Below are 27086 nucleotides of genomic sequence, written 5' to 3'. Positions count from 1 at the left end.
CAGGGATAAAGATGTTTCTTTCCTGGCTCAGGTCTCAAAAACAGGGTGTGTTTCTTTCAGTAGCCCTGGGTTCAGAGTCAGGGTGCTCAGTGATTGGTCGGTTTCCTGCCCTGTGATTGGTTGGTTTAGCTGGGCAGGGCCACAGGCGGCTCTGCCTTCATGGTCAAACTGTGTTTCTATCCCTGGTTCTTTTTAGCTTTTTAACTCTAATCTTAGGACCAGGGCACATTTCTCTCACTGACTCTGACTCTAGGGACAAAGTGTGTTTCTGTGACACTAGTTTCAGAGCCAGGGCACACGTCCTTAGTTCTGAAATCAGGGATAAAGATGTTTCTTTCCCGGCTCAGGTCTAAAAACAGGGTGTGTTTCTTTCAGTAGCCCTGGGTTCAGAGTCAGGGTGCTCAGTGATTGGTCGGTTTCCTGCCCTGTGATTGGTTGGTTTAGCTGGGCAGGGCCACAGGCGGCTCTGCCTTCATGGTCAAACTGTGTTTCTTTCCCTGGTTCTTTTTAGCTTTTTAACTCTAATCTTAGGACCAGGGCACATTTCTCTCACTGACTCTGACTCTAGGGACAAAGCATGTTCCTGTGACACTAGTTTCAGAGCCAGGGCACATGTCCTTAGTTCTGAATTCAGGGATAAAGATGTTTCTTTCCTGGCTCAGGTCTCAAAAACAGGGTGTGTTTCTTTCAGTAGCCCTGGGTTCAGGTTCAGGGTGCTCAGTGATTGGTTGGTTTAGCTGGGCAGGGCCACAGGCGGCTCTGCCTTCATGGTCAAACTGTGTTTCTTTCCCTGGTTCTTTTTAGCTTTTTAACTCTAAACTTAGGACCAGGGCACATTTCTCTCACTGACTCCAACTCTAGGGACAAAGTGTATTCCTGTGACACTAGTTTCAGAGCCAGGGCACACGTCCTTAGTTCTGAATTCAGGGATAAAAATGTTTCTTTCCTGGCTCAGGTCTCAAAAACAGGGTGTGTTTCTTGCACTGGCTCTGGGATCAGAGTCATGGTACTCAGTGATTGGTCGGTTTCCTGCCCTGTGATTGGTTGGTTTAGCTGGGCAGGGCCACAGGCGGCTCTGACTTCATGGTCAAACTGTGTTTCTTTCCCTGGTTCTTTTTAGCTTTTTAACTCTAATCTTAGGACCAGGGCACATTTCTCTCACTGACTCTGACTCTAGGGACAAAGTGTGTTTCTGTGACACTAGTTTCAGAGCCAGGGCACACGTCCTTAGTTCTGAAATCAGGGATAAAAATGTTTCTTTCCCGGCTCAGGTCTAAAAACAGGATGTGTTTCTTTCAGTAGCCCTGGGTTCAGAGTCAGGGTGCTCAGTGATTGGTCGGTTTCCTGCCCTGTGATTGGTTGCTTTAGCTGGGCAGGGCCACAGGTGGCTCTGCCTTCATGGTCAAACTGTGTTTCTTTCCCTGGTTCTTTTTAGCTTTTTAACTCTAATCTTAGGACCAGGGCACATTTCTCTCACTGACTCTGACTCTAGGGACAAGGTATGTTCCTGTGACACTAGTTTCAGAGCCAGGGCACACGTCCTTAGTTCTGAAATCAGGGATAAAGATGTTTCTTTCTCGGCTCAGGTCTCAAAAACAGGGTGTGTTTCTTTCAGTAGCCCTGTGTTCAGAGTCAGGGTACTCAGTGATTGGTTGGTTTAGCTTGGCAGGGCCACAGGCGGCTCTGCCTTCATGGTCAAACTGTGTTTCTTTCCCTGGTTCTTTTTAGCTTTTTAACTCTAATCTTAGGACCAGGGCACATTTCTCTCACTGACTCTGACTCTAGGAACAAAGTATGTTCCTGTGACACTAGTTTCAGCGCTAGGGAACACGTCCTTAGTTCATAATTCAGGGATAAAGATGTTTCTTTCCTGGCTCAGGTCTCAAAAACAGGGTGTGTTTCTTTCAGTAGCCCTGGGTTCAGAGTCAGGGTGCTCAGTGATTGGTCGGTTTCCTGCCCTGTGATTGGTTGGTTTAGCTGGGCAGGGCCACAGGCGGCTCTGCCTTCATGGTCAAACTGTGTTTCTTTCCCTGGTTCTTTTTAGCTTTTTAACTCTAATCTTAGGACCAGGGCACATTTCTCTCACTGACTCTGACTCTAGTAACAAAGTGTGTTTCTGTGACACTAGTTTCAGAGCCAGTGCACACGTCCTTCGTTCTGAATTCAGGGATAAAGATGTTTCTTTCCCGGCTCAGGTCTAAAAACAGGGTGTGTTTCTTTCAGTAGCCCTGGGTTCAGAGTCAGGGTGCTCAGTGATTGGTCGGTTTCCTGCCCTGTGATTGGTTGGTTTAGCTGGGCAGGGCCACAGGCGGCTCTGCCTTCATGGTCAAACTGTGTTTCTTTCCCTGGTTCTTTTTAGCTTTTTAACTCTAATCTTAGGACCAGGGCACATTTCTCTCACTGACTCTGACTCTAGGAACAAAGTGTGTTTCTCTGACACTAGTTTCAGAGCCAGGGCACACGTCCTTCATTCTGAATTCAGGGATAAATATGTTTCTTTCCTGGCTCAGGTCTCAAAAACAGGGTGTGTTTCTTTCAGTAGCCCTGGGTTCAGAGTCAGGGTGCTCAGTGATTGGTCGGTTTCCTGCCCTGTGATTGGTTGGTTTAGCTGGGCAGGGCCACAGGCGGCTCTGCCTTCATGGTCAAACTGTGTTTCTTTCCCTGGTTCATTTTAGCTTTTTAACTCTAATCTTAGGACCAGGGCACATTTCTCTCACTGACTCTGACTCTAGGGACAAAGTGTATTCCTGTGACACTAGTTTCAGAGCCAGGGCACACGTCCTTAGTTCTGAATTCAGGGATAAAGATGTTTCTTTCCCGGGTCAGGTCTCAAAAACGGTGTGTTTCTTTCAGTAGCCCTGGGTTCAGGTTCAGGGTGCTCAGTGATTGGTTGGTTTAGCTGGGCAGGGCCACAGGCGGCTCTGCCTTCATGGTCAAACTGTGTTTCTTTCCCTGGTTCTTTTTAGCTTTTTAACTCTAATCTTAGGACCAGGGCACATTTCTCTCACTGACTCCAACTCTAGGGACAAAGTGTATTCCTGTGACACTAGTTTCAGAGCCAGGGCACACGTCCTTAGTTCTGAATTCAGGGATAAAAATGTTTCTTTCCTGGCTCAGGTCTCAAAAACAGGGTGTGTTTCTTGTACTGGATCTGGGATCAGAGTCATGGTACTCAGTGATTGGTCGGTTTCCTGCCCTGTGATTGGTTGGTTTAGCTGGGCAGGGCCACAGGCGGCTCTGCCTTCATGGTCAAACTGTGTTTCTTTCCCTGGTTCTTTTTAGCTTTTTAACTCTAATCTTAGGACCAGGGCACATTTCTCTCACTGACTCTGACTCTAGGAACAAAGTGTGTTTCTGTGACACAAGTTTCAGAGCCAGGGCACACGTCCTTAGTTCTGAATTCAGGGATAAAGATGTTTCTTTCCCGGCTCAGGTCTAAAAACAGGGTGTGTTTCTTTCAGTAGCCCTGGGTTCAGAGTCAGGGTGCTCAGTGATTGGTCGGTTTCCTGCCCTGTGATTGGTTGGTTTAGCTGGGCAGGGCCACAGGCGGCTCTGCCTTCATGGTCAAACTGTGTTTCTTTCCCTGGTTCTTTTTAGCTTTTTAACTCTAATCTTAGGACCAGGGCACATTTCTCTCACTGACTCTGACTCTAGGGACAAAGCATGTTCCTGTGACACTAGTTTCAGAGCCAGGGCACATGTCCTTAGTTCTGAATTCAGGGATAAAGATGTTTCTTTCCCGGGTCAGGTCTCAAAAACAGGGTGTGTTTCTTTCAGTAGCCCTGGGTTCAGGTTCAGGGTGCTCAGTGATTGGTTGGTTTAGCTGGGCAGGGCCACAGGCGGCTCTGCCTTCATGGTCAAACTGTGTTTCTTTCCCTGGTTCTTTTTAGCTTTTTAACTCTAATCTTAGGACCAGGGCACATTTCTCTCTCTGACTCTGACTCTAGGGACAAAGTATGTTCCTGTGACACTAGTTTCAGAGCCAGGGCACACGTCCTTAGTTCTGAATTCAGGGATAAAGATGTTTCTTTCCTGGCTCAGGTCTCAAACACAGGGTGTGTTTCTTTCTGTAGCCCTGGGTTCAGAGTCAGGGTGCTCAGTGATTGGTCGGTTTCCTGCCCTGTGATTGGTTGGTTTAGCTGGGCATGGCCACAGGCGGCTCTGCCTTCATTGTCAAACTGTGTTTCTTTCCCTGGTTCTTTTTAGCTTTTTAACTCTAATCTTAGGACCAGGGCACATTTCTCTCACTGACTCTGACTCTAGGGACAAAGTATGTTCCTGTGACACTAGTTTAAGAGCCAGGGCACACGTCCTTAGTTCTGAATTCAGGGATAAAAATGTTTCTTTCCCGGCTGAGGTCTAAAAACAGGGTGTGTTTCTTTCAGTATACCTGGGTTCAGAGTCAGGGTGCTCAGTGATTGGTCGGTTTCCTGCCCTGTGATTGGTTGGTTTAGCTGGGCAGGGCCACAGGCGGCTCTGCCTTCATGGTCAAACTGTGTTTCTTTCCCTGGTTCTTTTTAGCTTTTTAACTCTAATCTTAGGACCAGGGCACATTTCTCTCACTGACTCTGATTCTAGGAACAAAGTGTGTTTCTGTGACACTAGTTTCAGAGCCAGGGCACACGTCCTTCGTTCTGAATTCAGGGATAAAGATGTTTCTTTCCCGGCTCAGGTCTCAAAAACAGGGTGTGTTTCTTTCAGTAGCCCTGGGTTCAGAGTCAGGGTGCTCAGTGATTGGTCTGTTTCCTGCCCTGTGATTGGTTGGTTTAGCTGGGCAGGGCCACAGGCGGCTATGCCTTCATGGTCAAACTGTGTTTCTTTCCCTGGTTCTTTTTAGCTTTTTAACTCTAATCTTAGGACCAGGGCACATTTCTCTCACTGACTCTGACTCTAGGGACAAAGTATGTTCCTGTGACACTAGTTTCAGAGCCAGGGCACACGTCCTTAGTTCTGAAATCAGGGATAAAGATGTTTCTTTCCCGGGTCAGGTCTCAAAAACAGGGTGTGTTTCTTTCAGTAGCCCTGTGTTCAGAGTCAGGGTACTCAGTGATTGGTTGGTTTAGCTTGGCAGGGCCACAGGTGGCTCTGCCTTCATGGTCAAACTGTGTTTCTTTCCCTGGTTCTTTTTAGCTTTTTAACTCTAATCTTAGGACCAGGGCACATTTCTCTCACTGACTTTGACTCTAGGAACAAAGTATGTTCCTGTGACACTAGTTTCAGCGCTAGGGAACACGTCCTTAGTTCATAATTCAGGGATAAAGATGTTTCTTTCCTGGCTCAGGTCTCAAAAACAGGGTGTTTTTCTTTCAGTAGCCCTGGGTTCAGAGTCAGGGTGCTCAGTGATTGGTCGGTTTCCTGCCCTGTGATTGGTTGGTTTAGCTGGGCAGGGCCACAGGCGGCTCTGCCTTCATGGTCAAACTGTGTTTCTTTCCCTGGTTCTTTTTAGCTTTTTAACTCTAATCTTAGGACCAGGGCACATTTCTCTCACTGACTCTGACTCTAGGGACAAAGTGTGTTTCTCTGACACTAGTTTCAGAGCCAGGGCACACGTCCTTAGTTCTGAAATCAGGGATAAAGATGTTTCTTTCCCGGCTCAGGTCTAAAAACAGGGTGTGTTTCTTTCAGTAGACCTGGGTTCAGAGTCAGGGTGCTCAGTGATTGGTCGGTTTCCTTCCCTGTGATTGGTTGGTTTAGCTGGGCAGGGCCACAGGCGGCTCTGCCTTCATGGTCAAACTGTGTTTCTTTCCCTGGTTCTTTTTAGCTTTTTAACTCTAATCTTAGGACCAGGGCACATTTCTCTCACTGACTCTGACTCTAGGGACAAAGTGTGTTTCTGTGACACTAGTTTCAGAGCCAGGGCACACGTCCTTAGTTCTGAAATCAGGGATAAAAATGTTTCTTTCCCGGCTCAGGTCTAAAAACAGGGTGTGTTTCTTTCAGTAGACCTGGGTTCAGAGTCAGGGTGCTCAGTGATTGGTCGGTTTCCTGCCCTGTGATTGGTTGGTTTAGCTGGGCAGGGCCACAGGCGGCTCTGCCTTCATGGTCAAACTGTGTTTCTTTCCTTGGTTCTTTTTAGCTTTTTAACTCTAATCTTAGGACCAGGGCACATTTCTCTCACTGACTCTGACTCTAGGGACAAAGTGTGTTTCTGTGACACTAGTTTCAGAGCCAGGGCACACGTCCTTAGTTCTGAAATCAGGGATAAAAATGTTTCTTTCCCGGCTCAGGTCTAAAAACAGGGTGTGTTTCTTTCAGTAGCCCTGGGTTCAGAGTCAGGGTGCTCAGTGATTGGTCGGTTTCCTGCCCTGTGATTGGTTGGTTTAGCTGGGCAGGGCCACAGGCGGCTCTGCCTTCATGGTCAAACTGTGTTTCTTTCCCTGGTTCTTTTTAGCTTTTTAACTCTAATCTTAGGACCAGGGCACATTTCTCTCACTGACTCTGACTCTAGGAACAAAGTGTGTTCCTGTGACACTAGTTTCATTGCCAGGGCACATGTCCTTAGTTTTGAATATCAATGACCCTCAGTGTTGGGGAGACTCTCATTCAAGTCTGGGGATAACATGACCCCCCAGTAAGTCATGAGGACCGTTTTTGCCTCAATCACAGGAGACTTTAATGATGAGGTGAGATGGGAACCAGTGCACTGGGCCTGAGACTCATAACACACACGGGGGGGGGGGGGGGGGGAGATTTCGACCCCGAGTGACCAGGAGAAGCGATTTTTAAGGCAAGAAACCACAGCCCAGTGATCCGGAAATGGCAGGGAGTGTGTCACAGAAAATTCCGAAAATACCAGTGAAGCAACAAGGGGGTAACCCCCTGCCTCTCAAGACCACTCCCAAGGTCATAATCAGCTAGTTCTTAAAACACATTACAATGACAATCACAAGGGGGAAACTCCCTGTTTCTCAAGACTATTCTCAAGATTACAACCTAACTTTATCTTCAGCTAGTTCCTGAAACAGTCACTAAATTGACTAACCCTAGATTTTTTATTCTTCTCTTCCTGCTTGGATTTTTGGCTATTTTCTTCCTGCTGGGGCGGGGACCTGGATTTATCCAGGGCTTTCTTTGGGGATAGCTGGAGTTATCTAGGTCTTTCATCTCCCCACTTCTTCTAGTACCTAGTTCTAATCATAGAACTAGATTTTAGTATCTTCTTGACCTTGTAAAGCACTATATTGGTGTCGTAACATCAAAATGTGAACAGCACTTATTCCTTCTCTATGGATGGTAATTAGTTTTAATTCATTAAAGTACTGAGGGGCCTGTATTAGGGCAGCTACCCCGAGGCCCAGGATTACTGCTAATCTCCTTTTGAGTGCTTGGTAAGTGTAGTCCAAGTGACTTTCAACACTAGACTATCACTGCCCTCAGCTTGAGGGTGGACCCCTATCGCTGAAGACATTGCGTTTAGGAACCAGAATTAGGATGCGTAGAGCTGGATCTGACCTAAAAGCCTCTTTCCTACAGTCTGGCTTCCATGGTGACCGAAAAATACTATGCAAGCTGCCAATGGAGAAAAGCAATTAAATAGTCAGCTGTAACACCTGTGAACTGTGACAGTCACCAGCATGGCAAGGGATTTGTAAAGGTGCAGGAAGTGGCACTCACATGTTGGTGACAACAGCTGGCTAATAGACCCACTGCAAAAGAGGGAAATCATGCCTGGAACTAGAAACCTAAATAATTTTCTGGGACTAGTGAGTCATGGGCCTTAGAAAAGAATCGACTACTGCCATTTTGCTAGATCAGTGCAATGCCTTACTGCATTCTGAGTCTTATCCTTACACCCACAGAGAAGGGTAGCTGCCACTCCTCATCAAAGACGCCTCGCTTTACAGCAAATGGAGACGTTAGAGAAACCACAACTGGACACAATGCAGAGAAGGACAGATCGTGGGGAGCCCAGCCCTAAAAGATACATCACAGTTCCTGCATCCGTGGTTCAGGGAAGAACATGGAAGAGTGGGCAGAAAGATTGTAAGAGCCAGAACACCAGGAAACCCACTGTGAAACAGTCTCTCATAGAACACCAGGAAACCCACTGTGAAACAGTCTCTCATAGAACACCAGGAAACCCACTGTGAAACAGTCTCTCATAGAAATGGCTCTTGACAAAGATCAGGACAGTGGCAATATCAGGGGACATGTTAACAGGGAAGGGGGAGATTTTCAGGGTCCCTCCCTTCTAAAAAGAACTATAGGCAAGTAATGGCTGCTGGGAGGAGAGTTAGCCTCTCCCAGTGTATGAGCCCTCTTAGTAATTCAACACAGAGGGTCAGCCCTGAAATATATATCCACAAACAACAAAACAGACTAAATACATTTAGTTATATCTTTGTATACACACATATACATGTATTATGTAACAATAAGAATCAGAAGAGGCTGGCAGCTTGAGCAGGGAGCATGGAAGGGGCTGACGAGAGGGTACCTGGGAGGGACTAGAGGGAAGAAAGGTAGAGGGAAAGTGGTGTGATTCTATTTCAATAAAAAAGAGGAAATTCTTAGCTATATTTTATCTTTTTGTGTGTGTGAGACAAGCTCTCTTATGTTCCAGGTTGGCCCTGAACTCAAGATTCTCCTACTTCCACTTCCCAAGTGCTGGGATTACAAGGATGTGCCACCGTGCCCCTTAGTTTATGCACTGCTGAGGATGGAGCTCATTCTTTTTTATTGATTTTATTGAGCTCTACATTTTTCTCTGCTCCCCTCTCTTCCTCTCCTCTCCCATTCAACCCTCTCCTATGGTCCTCATGCTCCCAATTTACTCAGGAGATCTTGTCTTTTTCTACTTCTCATGTGGATTAGATCCATGTATGTCTCTCTTCGGGTCCTATTTGTTGTCTAGGTTCTCTGGGATTGTGATTTGTAGGCTGGTTTTCTTTGCTTTGTGTTTAAAAGCCACTTATGAGTGAGTACATATGATGTTTGTCTTTCTGGGACTGGGTTACCTCATTCAATTTAATGTTTTCTAGCTCTATCCATTTGCCTGCAAATTTCAAGATCTCATTTTTTTCTGCTGTGTAGTACTCCATTGTATAAATGTACCACATTTTCCTTATCCATTATTCGGTTGAGGGGTATTTAGGTTGTTTCCAGGTTCTGGCTATGACAAACAAAGCTGCTATGAACATAGTTGAGCACATGTCCTTGTGGTACGATTGAGCATCCTTTGGATATATACCCAAAGGTGGTATTGCTAGGTCTTGAGGAAAGTTGTTTCCTAATTTTCTGAGAAATCTCCACACTGACATCCAAAGGGGCTGTACCAGCTTGCACTCCCATCAGCAATGCAGAAGTGTTCCCTTTTCCCTACAACCTCTCCAGCATAAGTTGTCATCAGTGTTTTTGATCTTTGCCATTCTTACAGGTGTAAGATGGAATCTCATAGTTGTTTTGATTTGGATTTCTCTGATGACTAAGGATGTTGAGCATTTCCTTAAGTGTCTTTCAGCCATTTTAGATTTCTCTGTTGAGAGTTTTCTGTTTAGGTCTGTGCTCCATGCTTTTATTGGATTATTTTTTCCTTTGATGACCAATGTCTTGAGTTCTTTGTATGTTTTGGAGATCAGACCTCTGTCTGATGTGGGGTTAGTGAAGATCTTTTCTCATTCTGTAGGCTGTCATTTTGTCTTGTTGACTGTGTCCTTTGCTTTACAGAAGCTTTTCAGTTTCAGGAGGTCCCATTTATTCATTGTGTCTGTGCTACTGGGGTGAAATTTAGAAAGTGGTCAGACGGAGCCCATTCTGACATTTGTTTGTTGAAACAGGTCTCAATATTTAAGTCAGGCTTGCTTCAAATAGGTCACCTTAATAAGCATAGTAAAGAATGCCTTTTAGACATGTAAAAATAGCTTAGTCAGAATCCCTACATGATTTAATAATCCTTTATTAACAGTTATACAAAAGGGCCAGAAAAAATGCTCAGCTAAGCTAAACGTACTTGCCAGCAAGCCCTCAGACTTGTGCACATCCCTAGAACTAACTGGAGTGGTGGAAGAAGAAAATCCACTCCCCCAAACTGTCCTGTGTTGCATTCATGAGGCAAATGCTCCTATGAGTATGCACACACACACACAAATAAGTAGGTAAATAAATAAATAAATGTAAAAAATACACTAAAGTCACAACCAGGGATATGATTCAGTTGTGACTGCAAAGGCAATCTTATTCAGCTGAGTTCCTGAGGGGAACTTCCAGGTATACTTAAGTGTGGTACATCCCACATTTGAGTGAGGTGTGGGTCTATTCAACAGAAACACAGCAATGCATTTTTTAAAAAAGTTTTTTTTTTAATTTTCGAGACAGGGTTTCTCCGCAGCTTTTTCGTTCCTGTCCTGGAACTAGCTCTTGTAGACCAGGCTGGCCTCGAACTCACAGAGATCCACCTGCCTCTGCCTCCCGAGTGCTGGGATTAAAGGCGTGCACCACCACCGCCCAGCAAAGATTTATTTATTAATTAGGTATACAGGTTTCTTCCTGCACATATCCCTGCAGGCCAGAAGAGGGTACCAGATCTCATTACAGATGGTTGTGAGCCACCGTGTGGTTTCTGGGAATTGAATTCAGAATCTTTGGAAGAACAGTGCTCTTAACCTCGGAGCCATCTCTCCAGCCCCACAGCAATGCATTTTTGTGAATAAAAATTGACATGTCAAGCTGGGTAGTGGTGGTGCACGCCCTTAATCCTAGCACTAGGGAGGCAGAGGCAGGAGGATCTTTGTGAGTTTGAGGCCAGCCTGGTCTACAAAGTGAGTTCCGGGACAGCCAGGAGCCCTGTCTCGAAAAAGAAAAAGACAGAGAAACCCTGTCTCGAAAAAGAAAAGAAAGAAAATTGGGAACTCAGATGTATCTTTAGAAAAAGACTTGGTATAATGTCTTTTTTCTTTTGAGACTGAAGGGTTGGTGTTTGCCTCATGTATCCCAGGCTGGTTTGTGGTCTGAACTTGTTCTTGATTGAGAATGGCCTTAAGCCGGGCGGTGGTGGTGCACGCCTTTAATCCCAGCACTCGGGAGGCAGAGGCAGGCGGATCTCTGTGAGTTCGAGACCAGCCTGGTCTACAAGAGCTAGTTCCAGGACAGGCTCCAAAACCACAGAAAAGCCCTGTCTTGAAAAACCAAAAAAAAAAAAAAAAAGAGAGAATGGCCTTGAACACCTGCATGTCCCTCCTTTCTACCTTCTGAGTCCCAGAATTACTCAGCCTGTCTAATAGTTTTAATTGTTTTGCAAAATTAAAGGTTATTTTTATGAACATCCTGATATTTGAAATCTTTTTATTTCTATGTATTTATTTTTGAGATTTTTTTTTTAGATGGGGTCTCATTCTATAGATCAGGCTGGCCTCTAACTCATAGAGATCTGCCTGCCTCTGTCTCTTGAGTCCTGGGATTAAAAAAATATTTATTCATTCTGTAGATCAGGCTGGCCTCTAACTCATAGAGATCTGCCTGCCTCTGTCTCTTGAGTCCTGGGATTAAAAAAATGTTTATTTTGCCGGGTGGTGATATGTTGTGGGATAATGGTCTTTCATCCTGTTACTTGTATTATTTTTAATAAAATGCTGATTGGCCAGTAGCCAGGCAGGAAGTATAGGCAGGGCGACCAAGCAGGAAGTAGAGACAGAACAATGAAAATTCTGAAAAGAGAAAGAGGCAGTCTCCAGTCGTCACCCAGGCACAGAGAAAGCCAGACACAGAGCAAACAAGATCTGACTGTCTCTGCAAAAAGGGTACCAAGCCACGTGGTTAACACAGACAAAAATTATGGGCTAATGTAAGTTATAAGAGTTAATAAGAAGCCTGAGCTACTAAGCCAACTAGTTTGTAATAGACCTCTGTGTGATGATTTGAACTAAACAGATGTGGGACCTGGTGGGACAGAAACCTCTGTCAACAGTGGTAGTGTGTGTCTTTAATCATACCACTCAAGAGGCTGAGGCAGGTGGATCTTTGTAAATTCGAGGCCAACCTGGTCTACACAGCAAGTTCCACGACAGCCAGGGCTACATAGAGAAACTCTGTCTTGAAAGACAAAACACACACACACACACACACACACAAAAAAAAAAAAACCAAAAACAACCTTACCATTTGTGTGAGTGTTTTGCCTGCATGTATGTCTGTTCACCATGTGTGTGCCTGGTGCCTGCGGAGGTCAGAAGGCAATGACTCTTCTGGAATGACAGATGCTCGTAAGCCAATATGTGGTGCTAGGAAATGAATCCGGGTCATCTGCAAGAGCAGCCAGTGTCTAACTGCCGAGACATCTTTGTACACATGAGATTTTTTTTAATCAAAATAAACAGGTGCTTACTAAATCAAGAATTTGGATAGAAGCTGAGCAGTGGTGGCACACACCTTTAATCCCAGCACTCGGGAAACAGAGGCAGGTGGATCTCTGTGAGTTCGAGGCCAGCCTGGTCTATAAGAGCTAGTTCCAGGACAGGCTCCAAAAGCTACAGAGAAACCCTGTTTCAAACCCCTCCCCCGATTGTCTCAATATTCATATATATAAGCAACGTGTTCATAACCTTTGTTTTGCCCTAGTACAAAGATATCATAATCCACATTGTCTTGAGTCTCAGGGTATTTGTTTATTTTGGGATAGGACTTTATTCTGTAGTTTAGGCTGGACCAAAACTAACTGTACAACCCTAAGCTAGCCTCAAGTTCCTAGGGATCTCCTACTCTACCCTCCCAAGAGTTGGGATTCTTTACTTTTGTTGGTATTTTTTTTTTTTTTGGCTTTTCAAGACAGGGTTTCTCTGTAGCTTTGGTGCCCGTCCTGGAACTAGCTCTTGTAGACCAGGCTGGCCTCGAACTCCCAGAGATCCGCCTGCCTCTGCCTTCCCAGTGCTGGGATTAAAGGTATGCGCCACCACCACCTGGCTTGTCGTATTTTTTTTAAGTTGAGTCTCATATGTCCCAGGCTGTCCTCCAACTTGCTCTGTAGCCAGATCCTCTTGTTCCAACCTTTAGAGTGCCTGAGATTAGAAGTGTTCGGCAGCCAGGCAGTGGTGGCGCACACCTTTAATCCCAGCACTTGGGAGGCAGAGGCAGGTGGATCTCTGTGAGTTCGAGACCAGCCTGGCCTACAAGAGCTAGTTCCAGGACAGGCTCCAAAACCACAGAGAAACCCTGTCTCGAAAAACGAAATAAATAAATAAATAAAATAAAATAAAAAATAGAAGTGTTCGGCAGTGCAGGCAGTTATTCAGAACTGGGGACTTGAACACTGGACTTTGTGACTGCTCGGCAGTCACTAATCTACAAGTTACATCTTCAGGATGTTCTGATTTTTGTTTGGTTTTCTAAATGCTCAGATTACAAGTGTGAGACACTATGCCTGGCCTCCTCCCTCCCTCCATCCTGTCCTTCCTTCTTTTTCCCTCCCTTTCTCTCCTGCCTTTTTCCCTTTCTCCCTCTCCCCTTCCCTTTTTCTGGATTTTAGACAAGATCATGTAGCCCTAGTGGGCCTTATACTCACTGTCACCGAGAGTGGCCTTCAACTTCTGACCTCCTTCCTCAGCCTCATGAGTACTGGAATTATAGCCAAGAGCCACGGTACTTTACTATTTCTTTTGTTAGTTTTTTTAAATATTTATTTATTTATGTATTATGTATACAATATTCTGTCTGTGTGTATGTCTGCAGGCCAGAAGAGGGCACCAGACCTCATTACAGATGGTTGTGAGCCACCATGTGGTTGCCGGGAATTGAACTCAGGACCTTTGGTAGAGCAGGCAATGCTCTTAACCACTGAGCCATCTCTCCAGCCCCCTTTTGTTAGTTTTTTAATGTTTATTCTATTCCTATTTTGTGTGTGTGCGTTGTAGGGGAGTCTGTTCTCTTCCACCATGTGGGTGGGCCCCAGGGACTGAACTCCCATAGTCAGGCTTGCACCTTTATCCACTAATGTAGTAATATGAGTGGCGGCGGGGCTGCGTCCCCAACACCCCAGCCGCCTGCCCGGCTAGCTTATGCCCCGAAATAATTACACAGACACTGTATTCTTTTAAACACTGCTTTGGCCCATTCCTATCTAGCCTCTTCTAGGCTAATTCTCACATCCCGATCAACCCATCTCTAATAATCTGTGAGCACCGGTCTTACCGGGAAGATTCTAGCCTAAGTCCATCCTGGGTCAGAGCTTCATAGCGTGTGTCTTCCCTGGAGCAGGTAGCATGGCGTCTCTCTGAAGCGTCTGCTCCGGAGAGGAGAGCTGCGGAGTCTGACCTCACTTCCTCTTCCTCCCAGCATTCTGTTCTGTTTACTCCACCTACCTATGTCCTAACCAATAAAAAAGGGCCAAGGCAGTTCCTTTATTAGCCAATGACCTTCCTCCATCACACTAAGCCCTGACTGTTTCTTATATTGTGTATTCAGGGCAAGCAGTCTACCACTGAGGTGTGCACCCGGACTTTCCTTAGAACCTTTAAGCTGCTCTAGTTGTCCATTTCTTCTAGGGTCTTTCCTATTTTTTCTTGACACCTCTACACTTCTTGCTCATACCATTGAAACCCAGTTTTAATCATCTCTCTTTTTCTGTGTTCTTGTTTGTTTGTTTGTTTGTTTGTTTGAGACAGGGTTTTTCTGTGTAGGCCTGGCTTCCCTAGAACTTGCTCTGTAAACCAGGCTGGCCTAGAATTCAGAGGGATCCACCTGCCTCTGCCTCCCAAGTGCTGGGATTAGAGGCTTACACCACCACCGCCTGAGTTCTTTCATCTTTTGGTGGGGAGGGTACAGGGGATGTTGTGATCTATCTATATGTTTTGTTTTTAGACACAGTCCCTCTATACAGCTCTCACTGTCCTAGAAGTCATTATGTAGACCAGATTGGCCTTGAACTCACAGAAATCTGCCTGCTTCTGCCTCCCAAGTGATGTGGGATTTCCTTCTGTATGCTATGATTACCATTAATGAATAAAGAAACTGCTTTGGACCTATAGCAGGGCAGAACTTAGCTAGGCAGGGAAAACTAAACTGAATGCTGCGAGAAAGAAGGGCGGAGTCAGGGAGATGCCATGTAGCCCCACTGGAGACAGATGCTGGAACTTTAGCCTGTAAGCCACAGCCACATGGCGATACCCAGATTAATAGAAATGCATTAAATTAAATGTAAGAGTTTGCCAATAAGAAGCTAGAGCTAATGGGGCAAGCAGTGATTTAATTAATACAGTTTCAGTGTGGTTATTTTGGGGCTAAGCGCCCGGGAACCAGCAAGCAGCCCTCCTTGTAACACCCCAGCGCCATCATTAAAGCCTTGTGCTACTCTACCTCTTATTTCCTGAAACCCAATTGCAACTTAGCTACCATTTAAGCTTATGATAGCATTCTGTTTTTTCCCCTGTGATATTGGGAATTCGAGCCAGGGCCTTGTGCATGCTAGGCAAGTGTTCTGCCCTCAGCTTCAACCCCAGGTATCGTGGTAATCTTAACCAATGCAGTGAAATGAGAAACCAAAATAAAAGGTATTATGAAATTCATCATTTCCAGTTGACGTTGTAAAGGACCTCAGACCTTAGTAGGCCCCCAGATTTTAGTGCAACTGACCCCATGATGGAAGTATCATTCAGGCCATAAAACTTGGCATATAGACAGCACCACCTGCCAAAACTAAAACAAAGACCTAATCCACCAAAGTCCATAGTTCTGGGAAAATCTCTAAATACACTAACCTTGCTTTTGGGCTTCTGTGGTTCTGCTTCTGGCTGACTGTTCTTGTTAACTGAAATATGTCAACCCAGATCATGGTTTTTGTGCTTAAAAGTCCACCCTGAGAAAGACTGGGATCTTGAACACACAGTGTAGTTGCCTAGTGGCTAATAAAGACTTTCTGTTGGCCTAAACCCATGTTCCCAAGCACCCTTCTCTGGTGAATACCCTACAACAAGGTGGAAATCCAAACAACCAACTCTCCATTCGTTAAACAAAGGAAGCATTTATATGCAAAATGACCTAAAACACCTGAATCCTGAGGGCTAGAGAGATGGCTCAGCTATTAAGAGCACGTATAGGAAACAAATTCTACTTATAATAGTAACAGAAGATATAAAGTAATACAGGCAAAGAAACAAGAACAATAATAGACATGGTAACATGGTCAGGGGAAAGCCCAGGAGGCCTCAGCCCTACACAAGGCCTACAGTCAACTAAGGAATGCTAGAGGGATAGTCTTCCCCAGGGAGGAGCACACCAACTGCTTATCCAATCCCAATAGTCTGCCCTGAGAACACAGATACAAGTAACATTGTATAGACTGATCCGATGCATCTTCTGGCCTGCACAGCCACCACACACAGATGTCACGCATTCCTACAGACATGCACGTAAATAAGAGTAAATTATACCCTTTAAAAAGAAGTACAAAAATAAAAATAAATCAACAAAAATTAAAAGCAACAAATAAAAAGAAAAACAAAAAATCAAAATAAAGAAAAAAAATGAAACTTAAAAGAAGGGATCAGAGAGCTGACTCAACAGATAAGAGCATTTGTGGCTCCTCCACCCCAAGTCTGATTTTCAGAACTATCTGCAGGTGGCTCACAGCCATCTTTAGCTCCAGCTCCAGGAGCCCCTATAGTATCTATGTGCATATACCCACATACAAACATGCACATCTATATTAATTAAAAATAATAAAAACAAGTTTTATAGAAAAAAAGAGAAATACAAAGAGCACAAAAGATATATGCTGAGCTGGGCGTAGTAACACAGACACCTGGGATCCCAGCACTTGGGAGCTCCAAACAGGCTTTGTGTTGAAAGCTAGACTTGGCTACAGGAGAGACCCTGCCTCAAACAAAACAAAACAAACAAAACCCACAAAGAAATGTAATTAGGTAATAAAAGTAGACAAAGTACTGATGAACACTGTAATATCGATAACTTTAAAGTAGCCTCGAAAGATGGCAGATTCTCGTGAGACTATCCCTAGATGTAAATTAACATTTGACTCTGCACATGATTTTAGCCAAAAGGCAGGCAAGAGCCCACATCTGGCTTTGCATTGGGATGGCTCAAAGAATGGGGCACATTTACATACATCTTCGATGGAACTTACTGATAAAATGCTTACCTAGCATTGCAAGACCTAAGAAAAGTTTATTAGAAAGCTGATTACAGGGGGAAGGACAAATGTGGACAATTTCATTTTCCCAAAATGGTCAACCCCCTACCTCACATCCTCCTTTGGTTTACAGCGTTAAAGCTACAGTAATATTAACAAACATGGTTTTAGAGCGCCACCTAGTGTTATATTAGCAGAGGTGATTAAAGGCTTGAACCAGACTCTGGGAATATTATCTTTGTCCTTATTGGGGGACTTCTCTGGATTTAGCAAACACAGTTTATGTAAATCTGGCACATAAATGGCTACCTGGTGGCTTGTTACAAGGTGGAGTTACTTGCTAGGCGGTGGTGGTGCACACCTTTAATCCCAGCATTCCGGACGCAGAGGCAACTAAAAATAGGCAATTTTAGATTGTGATGAAAATGTTCTAAGATTAGATTTTTTCCCCCTAAGATTAGATTTTTAAATTTTTATTTTTCTTCTTATTTTATGTGTGTTTTGACTGTGTGTGTTTATGTGCGCCACCTGTTGTCCAGGGAGGTCAGAAGAGGGCGTTGGCTCCTCTCGAACTGGAATGATGGATAGCTGCGAGGCACCGTGTGGGTGCTGGGAATGGAGCCTGGGTCTTCTGCAAGAATGATGAATGCTCTTAACTGCTGAGCTATCTCTGCAGCCCCGTAAGCTTTAGTATTATTTTTGAGACAAGGTCTCTATGTAGCCCTGGTTGGCCTGGAGCTTGTTCTAGAATCCAGACTGGTCTCAAACTTGCAGAGATCCACCTGCTTCTGCCTCTCAAGTACTGAGGTTAAAGGTGTGCCCTAGCACATCCAGACAAACTTTATTTTTATTTTATTTTTTCTTGAAAATTTCATAGACCCATGCATCTATATCACTTGGGTACCTCCCTCTTCCCACCCCAATTCCCCCTGCAAATTCATGTTCTCTTCTTTAGTATTTTTACACACACACACACACACACACACCACACAATATATATATATCTTACCTACCAAGTTTATTTATTATTTGTTTTGGGGAGCAGGGAGGTGGTGGAGACAGAGTCAGACAGTGTCTTACTGTGTAGCCTGGGTTGGCCTGGAACTCACTGTATAAACCAGACAGACCTTGATCTACCTGTCTCTCCCTCCCAAGTGCTGCTATGAAAGTTGTCACCATCATTCCCAATGGTCCAATCATCCTTGAAAGTAGAATGGTACCCTCAGAAGGTTTAAAGAGTCAGTAAAATAACAAAGAATAGAAGCTTGAGAGAGGAGTGGGGCTCGGTGGCAGAGTGCTCACCTAGCATGGGTGAGATTTCCAGTAACCCCAGCAAACACAAAGGATTCCAGGGCTAGATGTGGTGGGGGTATGCCTTTAATCCTAGCACTTAGGAGACAAGGGCATAGAACTCTCTATGAGTTCTGGTACACAATTCCATGACAACCAGCCAGAGCTACATAATGAGACCCTGTCTCAAAACAGACACAAATCAACAACAACCAAAAAGGTAGGTCTACAATTTGAGTCATAGATTTCTTTGAGACAGGGTCTTTCTCTGCAGCAGAGGCTGACCTGGAATTCATGGCAATACTTCTGCCTCAGTTTCCTGAGAGCAAGCTGTAGATTTCAGTGTTCCCTTTCAATAGTGGATGGAACAGACAGGCATAAATTTAGCAAGGCTATTGTAGAAATGAGAAACACCATGGATCATGGTGATCTGGTTGACTTTTATAGAAGATTCTCCCCAGTGTAACAGAACCCCAGATGTAGTTCCCCAGACCTTATCCCAACTAACGTCATGAAGGGAAGTGCCATTCACGCTATGGAACTCAGCATGTAGACAGCACCACCTGCCAAAATAAAAAAAAAAAGATCCATGTCTATAGTTCTGGGAAAGTCTCTTAATGTCTAACCTGGCTTTTTGGCTTCTTCTGCTTCTGTCTAACTGCTCTTGCTAACTGAAGTATGTCAACCCAGAACATGGTTTTGTGGTTAAAAACTCACCCTAAGAAAGGCTTGGAACTACACTGGGATCCTGAACACCAAGTGCAACCACCAGCTAATAAAGCTTTCTATTGGCTTAAACCCATGCCCAAGCAATCTTCTCTATGAGCACCCCACAACATTTCTGGAGGTCCCACACAGATCCCAGAGATCAGACCTTGATACACTGGGGGTCTCAGAGCCCCTGGAGCGAGGTTTTATAGGTTGTTGCCTAACATTTCAGAGTGAGCTGACACCTCCACTCCAAAAGGAAACAAACTAGAAAGTCCCCTGGTGTGTCACCTCTGGTCTGTCACCTCCTGGTGAGTCTGGTTAAGGCTACTTCTGTTTGCATACATAGGAGAAGCCGGACGTGGCGGCTGATCCAGTGTCTGGATCCGTGTGTGACATCATTGGATCCCTCTGTCTGTTCAGGTGTGTGACTGTGTACTGGCTGCCCCAATTGTGTCCTCTCTCTCTCTTTCTCCCCCACCTCTGTGTGCGTGTGTTTCTCGAGACAGGGTTTCTCTGTAGCTTTGGAGCCTGTCCTGGAACTAGCTCTTGTAGACCAGGCTGGCCTTGAACTCACAGAGATCTGCCTGCCTCTGCCTCCCGAGTGCTGGGATTAAAGGTGTGCGCCACCACTGCCCGGCTTCTGTGTTTCTATGTGTTTCTGAGAGTTTTTGGCTTTCTCTGGTGTGAGACCGTCCCCACACCCAGTTTAAGACCTGTGCCACCTTCTGCTGGGAATTCAAATCCTTTTGGCTCTTCCAGGTCATCGAGAGAAACAGAAAAACAAACAAGAAAACAAACAAACAAAACCATAAACCTACTTGTCCCATGTCCCACTCTGGGAACAGGAGCACCTACTTGCTTCCTTAGTGCTCATGATCAGGGTTGGTCCTTGTGGGGAGGAGCTGGGTCCATCATCTAAGTGGAATGCACACAAAGGGAAAATAGTTCCCCCAGGTGGACACCCCCTTTGCTCCACTCTGTGCCTGCTCTAAGCAGCCCCAGGGAAGGAAAAAAGTTCCCCAGGGCTGAGCCTGAAGGAAAAGAGAAAGCTGCACTCTGTTCCTTTCCATGGTATATGTCACTTTTTCAACCAGCAATCCGGAAAACCCACCATTCTCTGAAAAAGTAGAAAAACTGCCCCTGGGTCACTCTTGGCAGGGGTATCACTGCCAACAACACAGTCTGGACAGAACAAATTTTCCCTTCTGCCCAACACTGATCAAGGAGACTTTAAACAATTTTCGTTACGTCCTTCTTAAGGATTAAAGACAGGTTCATGGGAGCTGCAATAGTTACTTTAACTGAAGTGATCTGGGCCCAAGCCAGGTACTTCAGCCTGGAGAGCAGAATTGATTGATCCGAGCCAGGCTCTCAGATGGGGAAAGGAAGGCCCGCCAATATACATACGGACTGTCGGTCAGTGTGCTTTTACTACTGGCCATGCCCACAGTATGATCTATAGAGAAAGGGGGCTTCTCACAGCTAGAGAAAAGGGACATTAAATAATCTTGGCCCTCCTAGAGGCTATTTGGCTTCCCCTACAAACTGTTGTCCTCCACTGCCAGGCTATTGACCTGGTTGCCCGACAAACAGCCCCAAGACCAGTGGGGCCTATTGATACCCTAATGACACAGCATGACCCGGTGCTGCCTGAGACTCCACGGTAAAGAAGGCACGGACAGCTCAAACCCACAGGCTGATGGAGGACAGCAGAGGGAAGGGTCATTCTCCCAGAAACACCAGGCAGGACTCTGGTAACTGACCTTCACCAGGTCAGGTCCACAACCTTTCTGAGTTGCTCAGACCAAGGTATGCTATACCTAGACTGGACAACCTAGTGCGGGATGCCTCAGCCAGATGCCAGGTTTGTGTTCAAGTCAATACAGAACAGGGAGCCCTTACCCAGGCAGGGCTCCAATGAGAGACCAACAGGCCCACAAACTCTGGGAAAACTGACTTCACCAACATCCGGCCTGTGGGAGAAAGATAAAAGTGCCTGCTAGTTTTAATAGACACCTTTTCTGGGTGGTAGAAGCATTCCTCACCGGGACTGAAACTGCTCAAATAGTAGCTAAAAGCTCCTCCAGGAACTCATCCCCTGATTTGGTCTCATCCGAGGCCCCGTACTGACCTGGCTTTCATAGCCCAAACCTCTCAGTTAATAGTTAAAGCTTTAGACATAGATTTAAAACTTCCCTGTGCATACAGATGACAGAGCTGTGGCCAGGTAAAAGGGATAAACAGGGCACGGAAAGAAACTAGAACAAAACTCTCATTAGAGTCCAGCGAAGAATGGACAGGGCTCCTTCCTTTGCTTTGACTCTCTGCACTCCATATAGAGAGGGATCTACTCCCCTATGAGATTATGATAGGAAGACCTCCCCACTGCTTCCCAGGCACAGAGACCAGCAGTTGGCAGAACTCTCTAACCATTTGTTTCTCAACAGGCCCTCCAGTTCTCCAGAAAGGTTATTATTCATTGGACTATCCAAGAGATACAGCCGACCCCTGAGTCCACCACCACGTTCCCCTTGTTCCAGTTCAGGATACAGTCTGGGTCAAGCGAGTAGCCCAAGGGGCACTGAAACCAACTTGAAATTCTCTCCACTCCTAAGGTGGTGAAGGCAGCTGGCATTACTCCATGGATCTACTGCATCCAGGTCAAGAAAACAGAAACCACAGATGCTGCTGCCAAGTGGACTGTCTCCAGACTATGGACCATTGAAATTAAGGTTTCATTGGGTCCCTGGCCCTTCCACTCTCTGCCCCTCTACCTCCTCCTGAGTCTTGTGTTTTGCACTATGGGTATAAATGCAGGATCATGATCCAACCCCCACTGTCCTCAGGCCTGGACTGGAAATTGAGGAGGACAGATACAGGGAAGGTATCAGCTAGAGGGACTACCGGCCAGCAACACATGTTCTATATTGACTTTACTTGCTGATGCCTACTTTAAATATCTGGTTGCACTAGAGAAAGGAAAGCTATGGAAATTTATCTTTTGAGATAGAAATGCAGAGTTTACAATTCTATGCATGCCCTGCAGCTGGGCTTCCCAGTTGCCAGAAACAAAGGAGTTTCCACTGCAAAACTGGGGCTTCCAAAAAATTCCTTTAAAACTCCTTTGGGAAACAGGACAAACCTAGGGAACTAGACTCTATGCCACTCTATGCCTGGGGGATGGATGGAGTTAATCATTCCCAGCCAGAAATCAGCCAGGATTGCTGCTTATGCTTAGATACCTGGCCCCAATACTCGGAATTGGGCTGAAACTTGTTAATATCCAAAACCTTTTCTCTCCTTCTTTCATTTTGGTTTTTCAACACAGGGTTTCTATGTAGCTTTGGAGTCTGTCCTGGAACTAGCTCTTGTAGACCAGGCTGGCCTCAAACTCACAGATATCCACCTGCCTTTGCCTCCTCAATGCTGGGATTAAGAGCATGCCCACCACCACCCAGCTATATCTAAAACCTTTAGCCTAGGCACTTCCCCTTATTCTCATGCCTGCTGTTCTGCCTTATGGGCTAATTCATCTGGATAACAGCAACATTACCAAGCCCCTGGTAATACTTGGTGGGCGTGTACCAATGGTTTGTCTAAATTGCCTCTTCTGATGCTTTCCCAACTAAGTAGACAGGTTGACCAGACCCTGAAGGTATTAAAAACAACAGATTCCCTCACAGAAATGGTCCTACAGAAATTAGAAAGGTTGGGCTGGAGAGATGACTCAGAAGTTAAGAGCACTGGCTGATCTTCCAGAGGTCCTGAGTTCAATTCCCAGCAACCACATGGTGGCTCACAAGCATCTGTAATGAGATCTTGTGCCCTCTTCTGGCCTGCAGTCATACAAGGAGGCTGAACACTGTATACACAATAAATACATAAATCTTTTAAAAAAAGAAGTTAGAAAGGTTTAGACTTACTTTCCATGAGATATACTATAAGTTGCTTTGGAAAAAACCTGTTGTTTTTGTCCCTATGCTAATTGATCAGGAGTAATAAAAAAAATCTTGCCATGGCTGGAAAAAAACTAAGAAAGAGACAAAGGCATAAGTCAGATAATTGATACCAGTCACTGTTCTCTTTTTATTTTATTTTATTTTATTTTGTCACTGTTCTCTTGGTCCCTCTGGTTAAGCACTCTATAAGCTCTGACTGGGCCTTTAATTCCCATTCTGATAGGGTTAACAGTGGGCTGCTGCATCTTAAACTACAAGAAATCCATGTCTTTATAAACAACAAGACAAAGAAGAAATAAAAGAATAATGTAGAAAATGTTTAAAACTGAAGGAAAATAAAAACTAACGCATATTATAATTTATGGGGTTCTGTGAAAGCTCTAGCAGGGGGTAATTTTCCCATTAAAATTATTTTTTTTAATTTGCCTACATGTCTGTATGTGAACCACATGTATATAGTACCACCCATAGAGGCCAGAAGAAGGTATCAATCAATCCCTTGCAACTGAAGTTACAGATAGCTGTGAGCTGCCAAATGGGTGCTGGGAACAGAATACGGGCCTTCTGCAAGTGCTCTTTTTTGTTTTGTTTTGTTTTGTTTTATTTCGAGACAAGGTTTCTCTATAGTTTTGGTGCCTGTCCTGGAACTAGCTCTTGTAGCCCAGGCTGTCCTTGAACTCACAGAGATCCTCCTGCCTCTGCCTCCCAAGTGATGGATTTAAAGGTATGCGCCACCACCACCCGGCAGCAGCAAGTGCTGTTAAACATGGAGCCATCCCCCCCCCCAGACCCAAGGGTAATTTTTACAGGATTAAACTGCCTACATTTGAGTACTGAAGGTATAGCTCAGTGGTAGAGCATTTACCTAGTATGCACTGCACTTGGGGTTCAGACTCCACCACAAGCTTATTAATAAACTTCTAATTAAATGTTCACAATATTGAATGCTGGGATTAAAGGTGTGTGCCACCACTGCCTGGCCTGTACGGCCGACTAGTTTGGCTGCTGGGATTAAAGGTGTGTGCCACCACTGCCTGGCCTGTACGGCCGACTAGTGTGGCTGCTTTGCTCTCTGATCTTCAGGCAAGCTTTATTTATTAAAATACAAATAATATACCACTATACTTGATGGTTCCTCACCCCTTGCTACTTCTAAGTTAAGAAGCACAGGTTTTGCCGGGCAGTGGTGATGCACGCCTTTAATCCCAGCACTAGGGAGGCAGAGGCAGGTGGATCTCCGTGAGTTCAAGACCAGCCTGGTCTACAAGAGCTAGTTCCAGGACAAGTTCCAAAGCTACAAAGAAAACAAAAAAAAAAAAAAGCACAGGTTTCTTCTGTAGCTCAGGATTGAGGAGTGGGGGGCTGGAGAGATGGCTCAGAGGTTAAGAGCACACTGCCTGCTCTTTCAAAGGTCCTGAGTTCAATTCCCAGCAACCACATGGTGGCTCACAACCATCTGTATAGGGTCTGGTGCCCTCTTCTGGCCTGCAGGCATACACACAGACAGAATATTGTATATGTAATAAATAAATAAATATTAAAAAGAAAAGGATTGAGGAGTGTTCACATGGTTTTCTTCACCCTGAGTGTCTGGTTTACAGCTTCCTGTGACACTTCTGACAGCCAAGCCATTTGTCTTCAATGTGGAAAAGTTCTCCAGTTTAGTATAGAAGTCAACTGTAGAAAGCAGTAAATAAGTGGGTTCTGGGGAACCAGATTTGTGCAACACTTGTGCTTTTACACATTGAGCCATCTTCCTGGCGTTGGTTTATGAGACAAGGTTACCCTGGGTAGTGTGGCTGGCTTGGAACTTGCTATACATACCAGGCCGGCCTTGAACTTAGATATCTACCTGCATCACCACGTTTGGTCTGTATTGCTTTTTTTTTCTTTTGATGTTTCCCTCTACAAGCCTTTTGAGACAAATGTTTATCAGAGTGTTAGCGCCGTGGACTTGGTGATACGGAATTAGTCCTTGAAAAAGCTATGTCCCAACAGGGAGGTGTTAGAGGAACAGGCTTTAAACCCTGCACTCCGGGAGGCAGAGGCAAGTTGATCTCTGTGAGTCTGAGGCTAGCCTGGTCTACAGAGCAAGTTCCAGGACAGCCAAGTTCTGGGATAACGGTGTGCACCACCACCGACCTTGGACTCCTAAATCTTTTGTGTGGCCATTTCCCTTCTCATTCACATCTTACCTTATGGAGAGAACAAGAGTATCACCCAAATAAAACAAAACCGTTATCAATGAGTTCTGGGGTATCTTCTGTCACTGTCCTTAGCTGTTCTGTGTCTCTAAGGGTGGCCTTGCTTGCTTCCTTCCTCGATTCAACGCTAAATGCTTTCCGATTGCTCTGGCTTTAAAAAGCAGTGTGTGTGTGTGTGTGCGTGTGTGTGCGCGCGCTCCTGTGTGTGTGTGTGTGCATGTGTAATATTTATTTTTAATTATGTGTCTATCCAGGGGTATGTGTGCAGGGAGTGAAGTGCCCTCGGAGACCAAAGGTGCTGGATCCCCTGGAGCTGGAGTTACAGGTGGTTGTGAACCATCTGATGTGGATGCTGGGAAGAGAACTCAGGACTTCTGGGAAAGCAGCAAGCACTTGCAACTGCTGAGCCATTTCTCCACTCCTCTGGTAAATGTTAATTAATTGCACAAAATATTTGGTTTTATTAAGACATTTTAATACACACATATAAGGTGCTTCAATCATATTTCTTTTTTTAAGATTTGTTTATTTATTATGTATACAGTCTTCCATCCACGTGTATGCCTGCAGGCCAGAAGAGGGCACCAGATCTCAGTACAGATGGTTGTGAGACACCATGTAGGTGCTAGGAATTGAACTCAGGACCTCTGGAAGAGCAACCATTTCTCTTAACTGGTGAGTTACCTCTCCAACCACCCCCCGATTTTCTTTATCCATTCATCTTCTGACAGACACCTAAGCTGATTCCATAACTGGCCTATTGTAAAAACTGCCCTGAAAGCCAGGTGGTGGTGGCACACGACTTTAATTCCCACACTTGGGAGAGAGAGACAGGCAGATCTCTGTGAGTTTTTGTTGTTGTTGTTGTTTTTCGAGACAGGGTTTCTCTGTGGCTTTGGAGCCTGTCCTGGAACTAGCTTTGTAGACCAAGCTGGTCTCGAACTCACAGAGATCCACCTGCCTCTGCTTCCCGAGTGCTGGGATTAAAGGCGTGTGCCACCACCGCCCGGCTCTTATTTCAATTCTTAATGACCTGTATTAATTACTTTTTTATTGCTGGATAAAACACCTTGTTGTCCAAATGCAATTTATGGAAAGATCTTTCTGGTTTATGGCTCTAGAGGGAGAGTCTATAATGGCTGGGAGACATGGCAGCAGGCAGACCAAGCAGGAATCTCAGAGATCAAATCTTCAACAACAAACATGAACCAGAGAGTAAACTGGGAGTGGAGTGAGCCTATGAACTCTCAAGGCTTGCCATTACTGGGGCTGGAGAGATGGCTCAGTGGTTAAGCGTGCCGGCTACTCTTTTTTTAAAAAATATTTATTTATTATGTATACAATATTCTGTCTGTGTGTATGCCTGCAGGCCAGAAGAGGGCACCAGACCTCATTACAGATGGTTGTGAGCCACCATGTGCTTGCTGGGAATTGAACTCAGGACCTTTGGAAGAGCAGACAATGCTCTCAACCTCTGAGCCATCTCTCCAGCCCTGCTGGCTACTCTTGTAGAGAACCTGGGTTCGATTCTCAACATCAGCGTGACAGCTCAGAATCATCTATAACTTCAGTTCTAGGAAAGTCAATGCCCTTTGGCAGCCTCCATCAAGGCACATGTGGTTCAAAGGTCCATATACAGGCAAAGCATACACAGAAAAAAGATCTTCAAAGCCTGCCTCCAGGAGGCTCCTTTTTTAATTTTTATTTTTTAAATTTTTTTTTTAATTTTCAAGACAGGGTTTCTCTGTAGCTTTGGAGTCTGTCCTGGGAATAGCTCTTGTAGACCAGGCTGGCCTCAAACTCACAGAGATCCACCTGCCTCTGCCTCCCAAGTTCTGGGATTAAAGG

The sequence above is a fragment of the Microtus pennsylvanicus genome, chromosome X (assembly GCF_037038515.1).
Source record: "Microtus pennsylvanicus isolate mMicPen1 chromosome X, mMicPen1.hap1, whole genome shotgun sequence".
Lineage (NCBI taxonomy): Eukaryota > Metazoa > Chordata > Mammalia > Rodentia > Cricetidae > Microtus > Microtus pennsylvanicus.
This window is presented reverse-complemented; position numbering follows the sequence as displayed.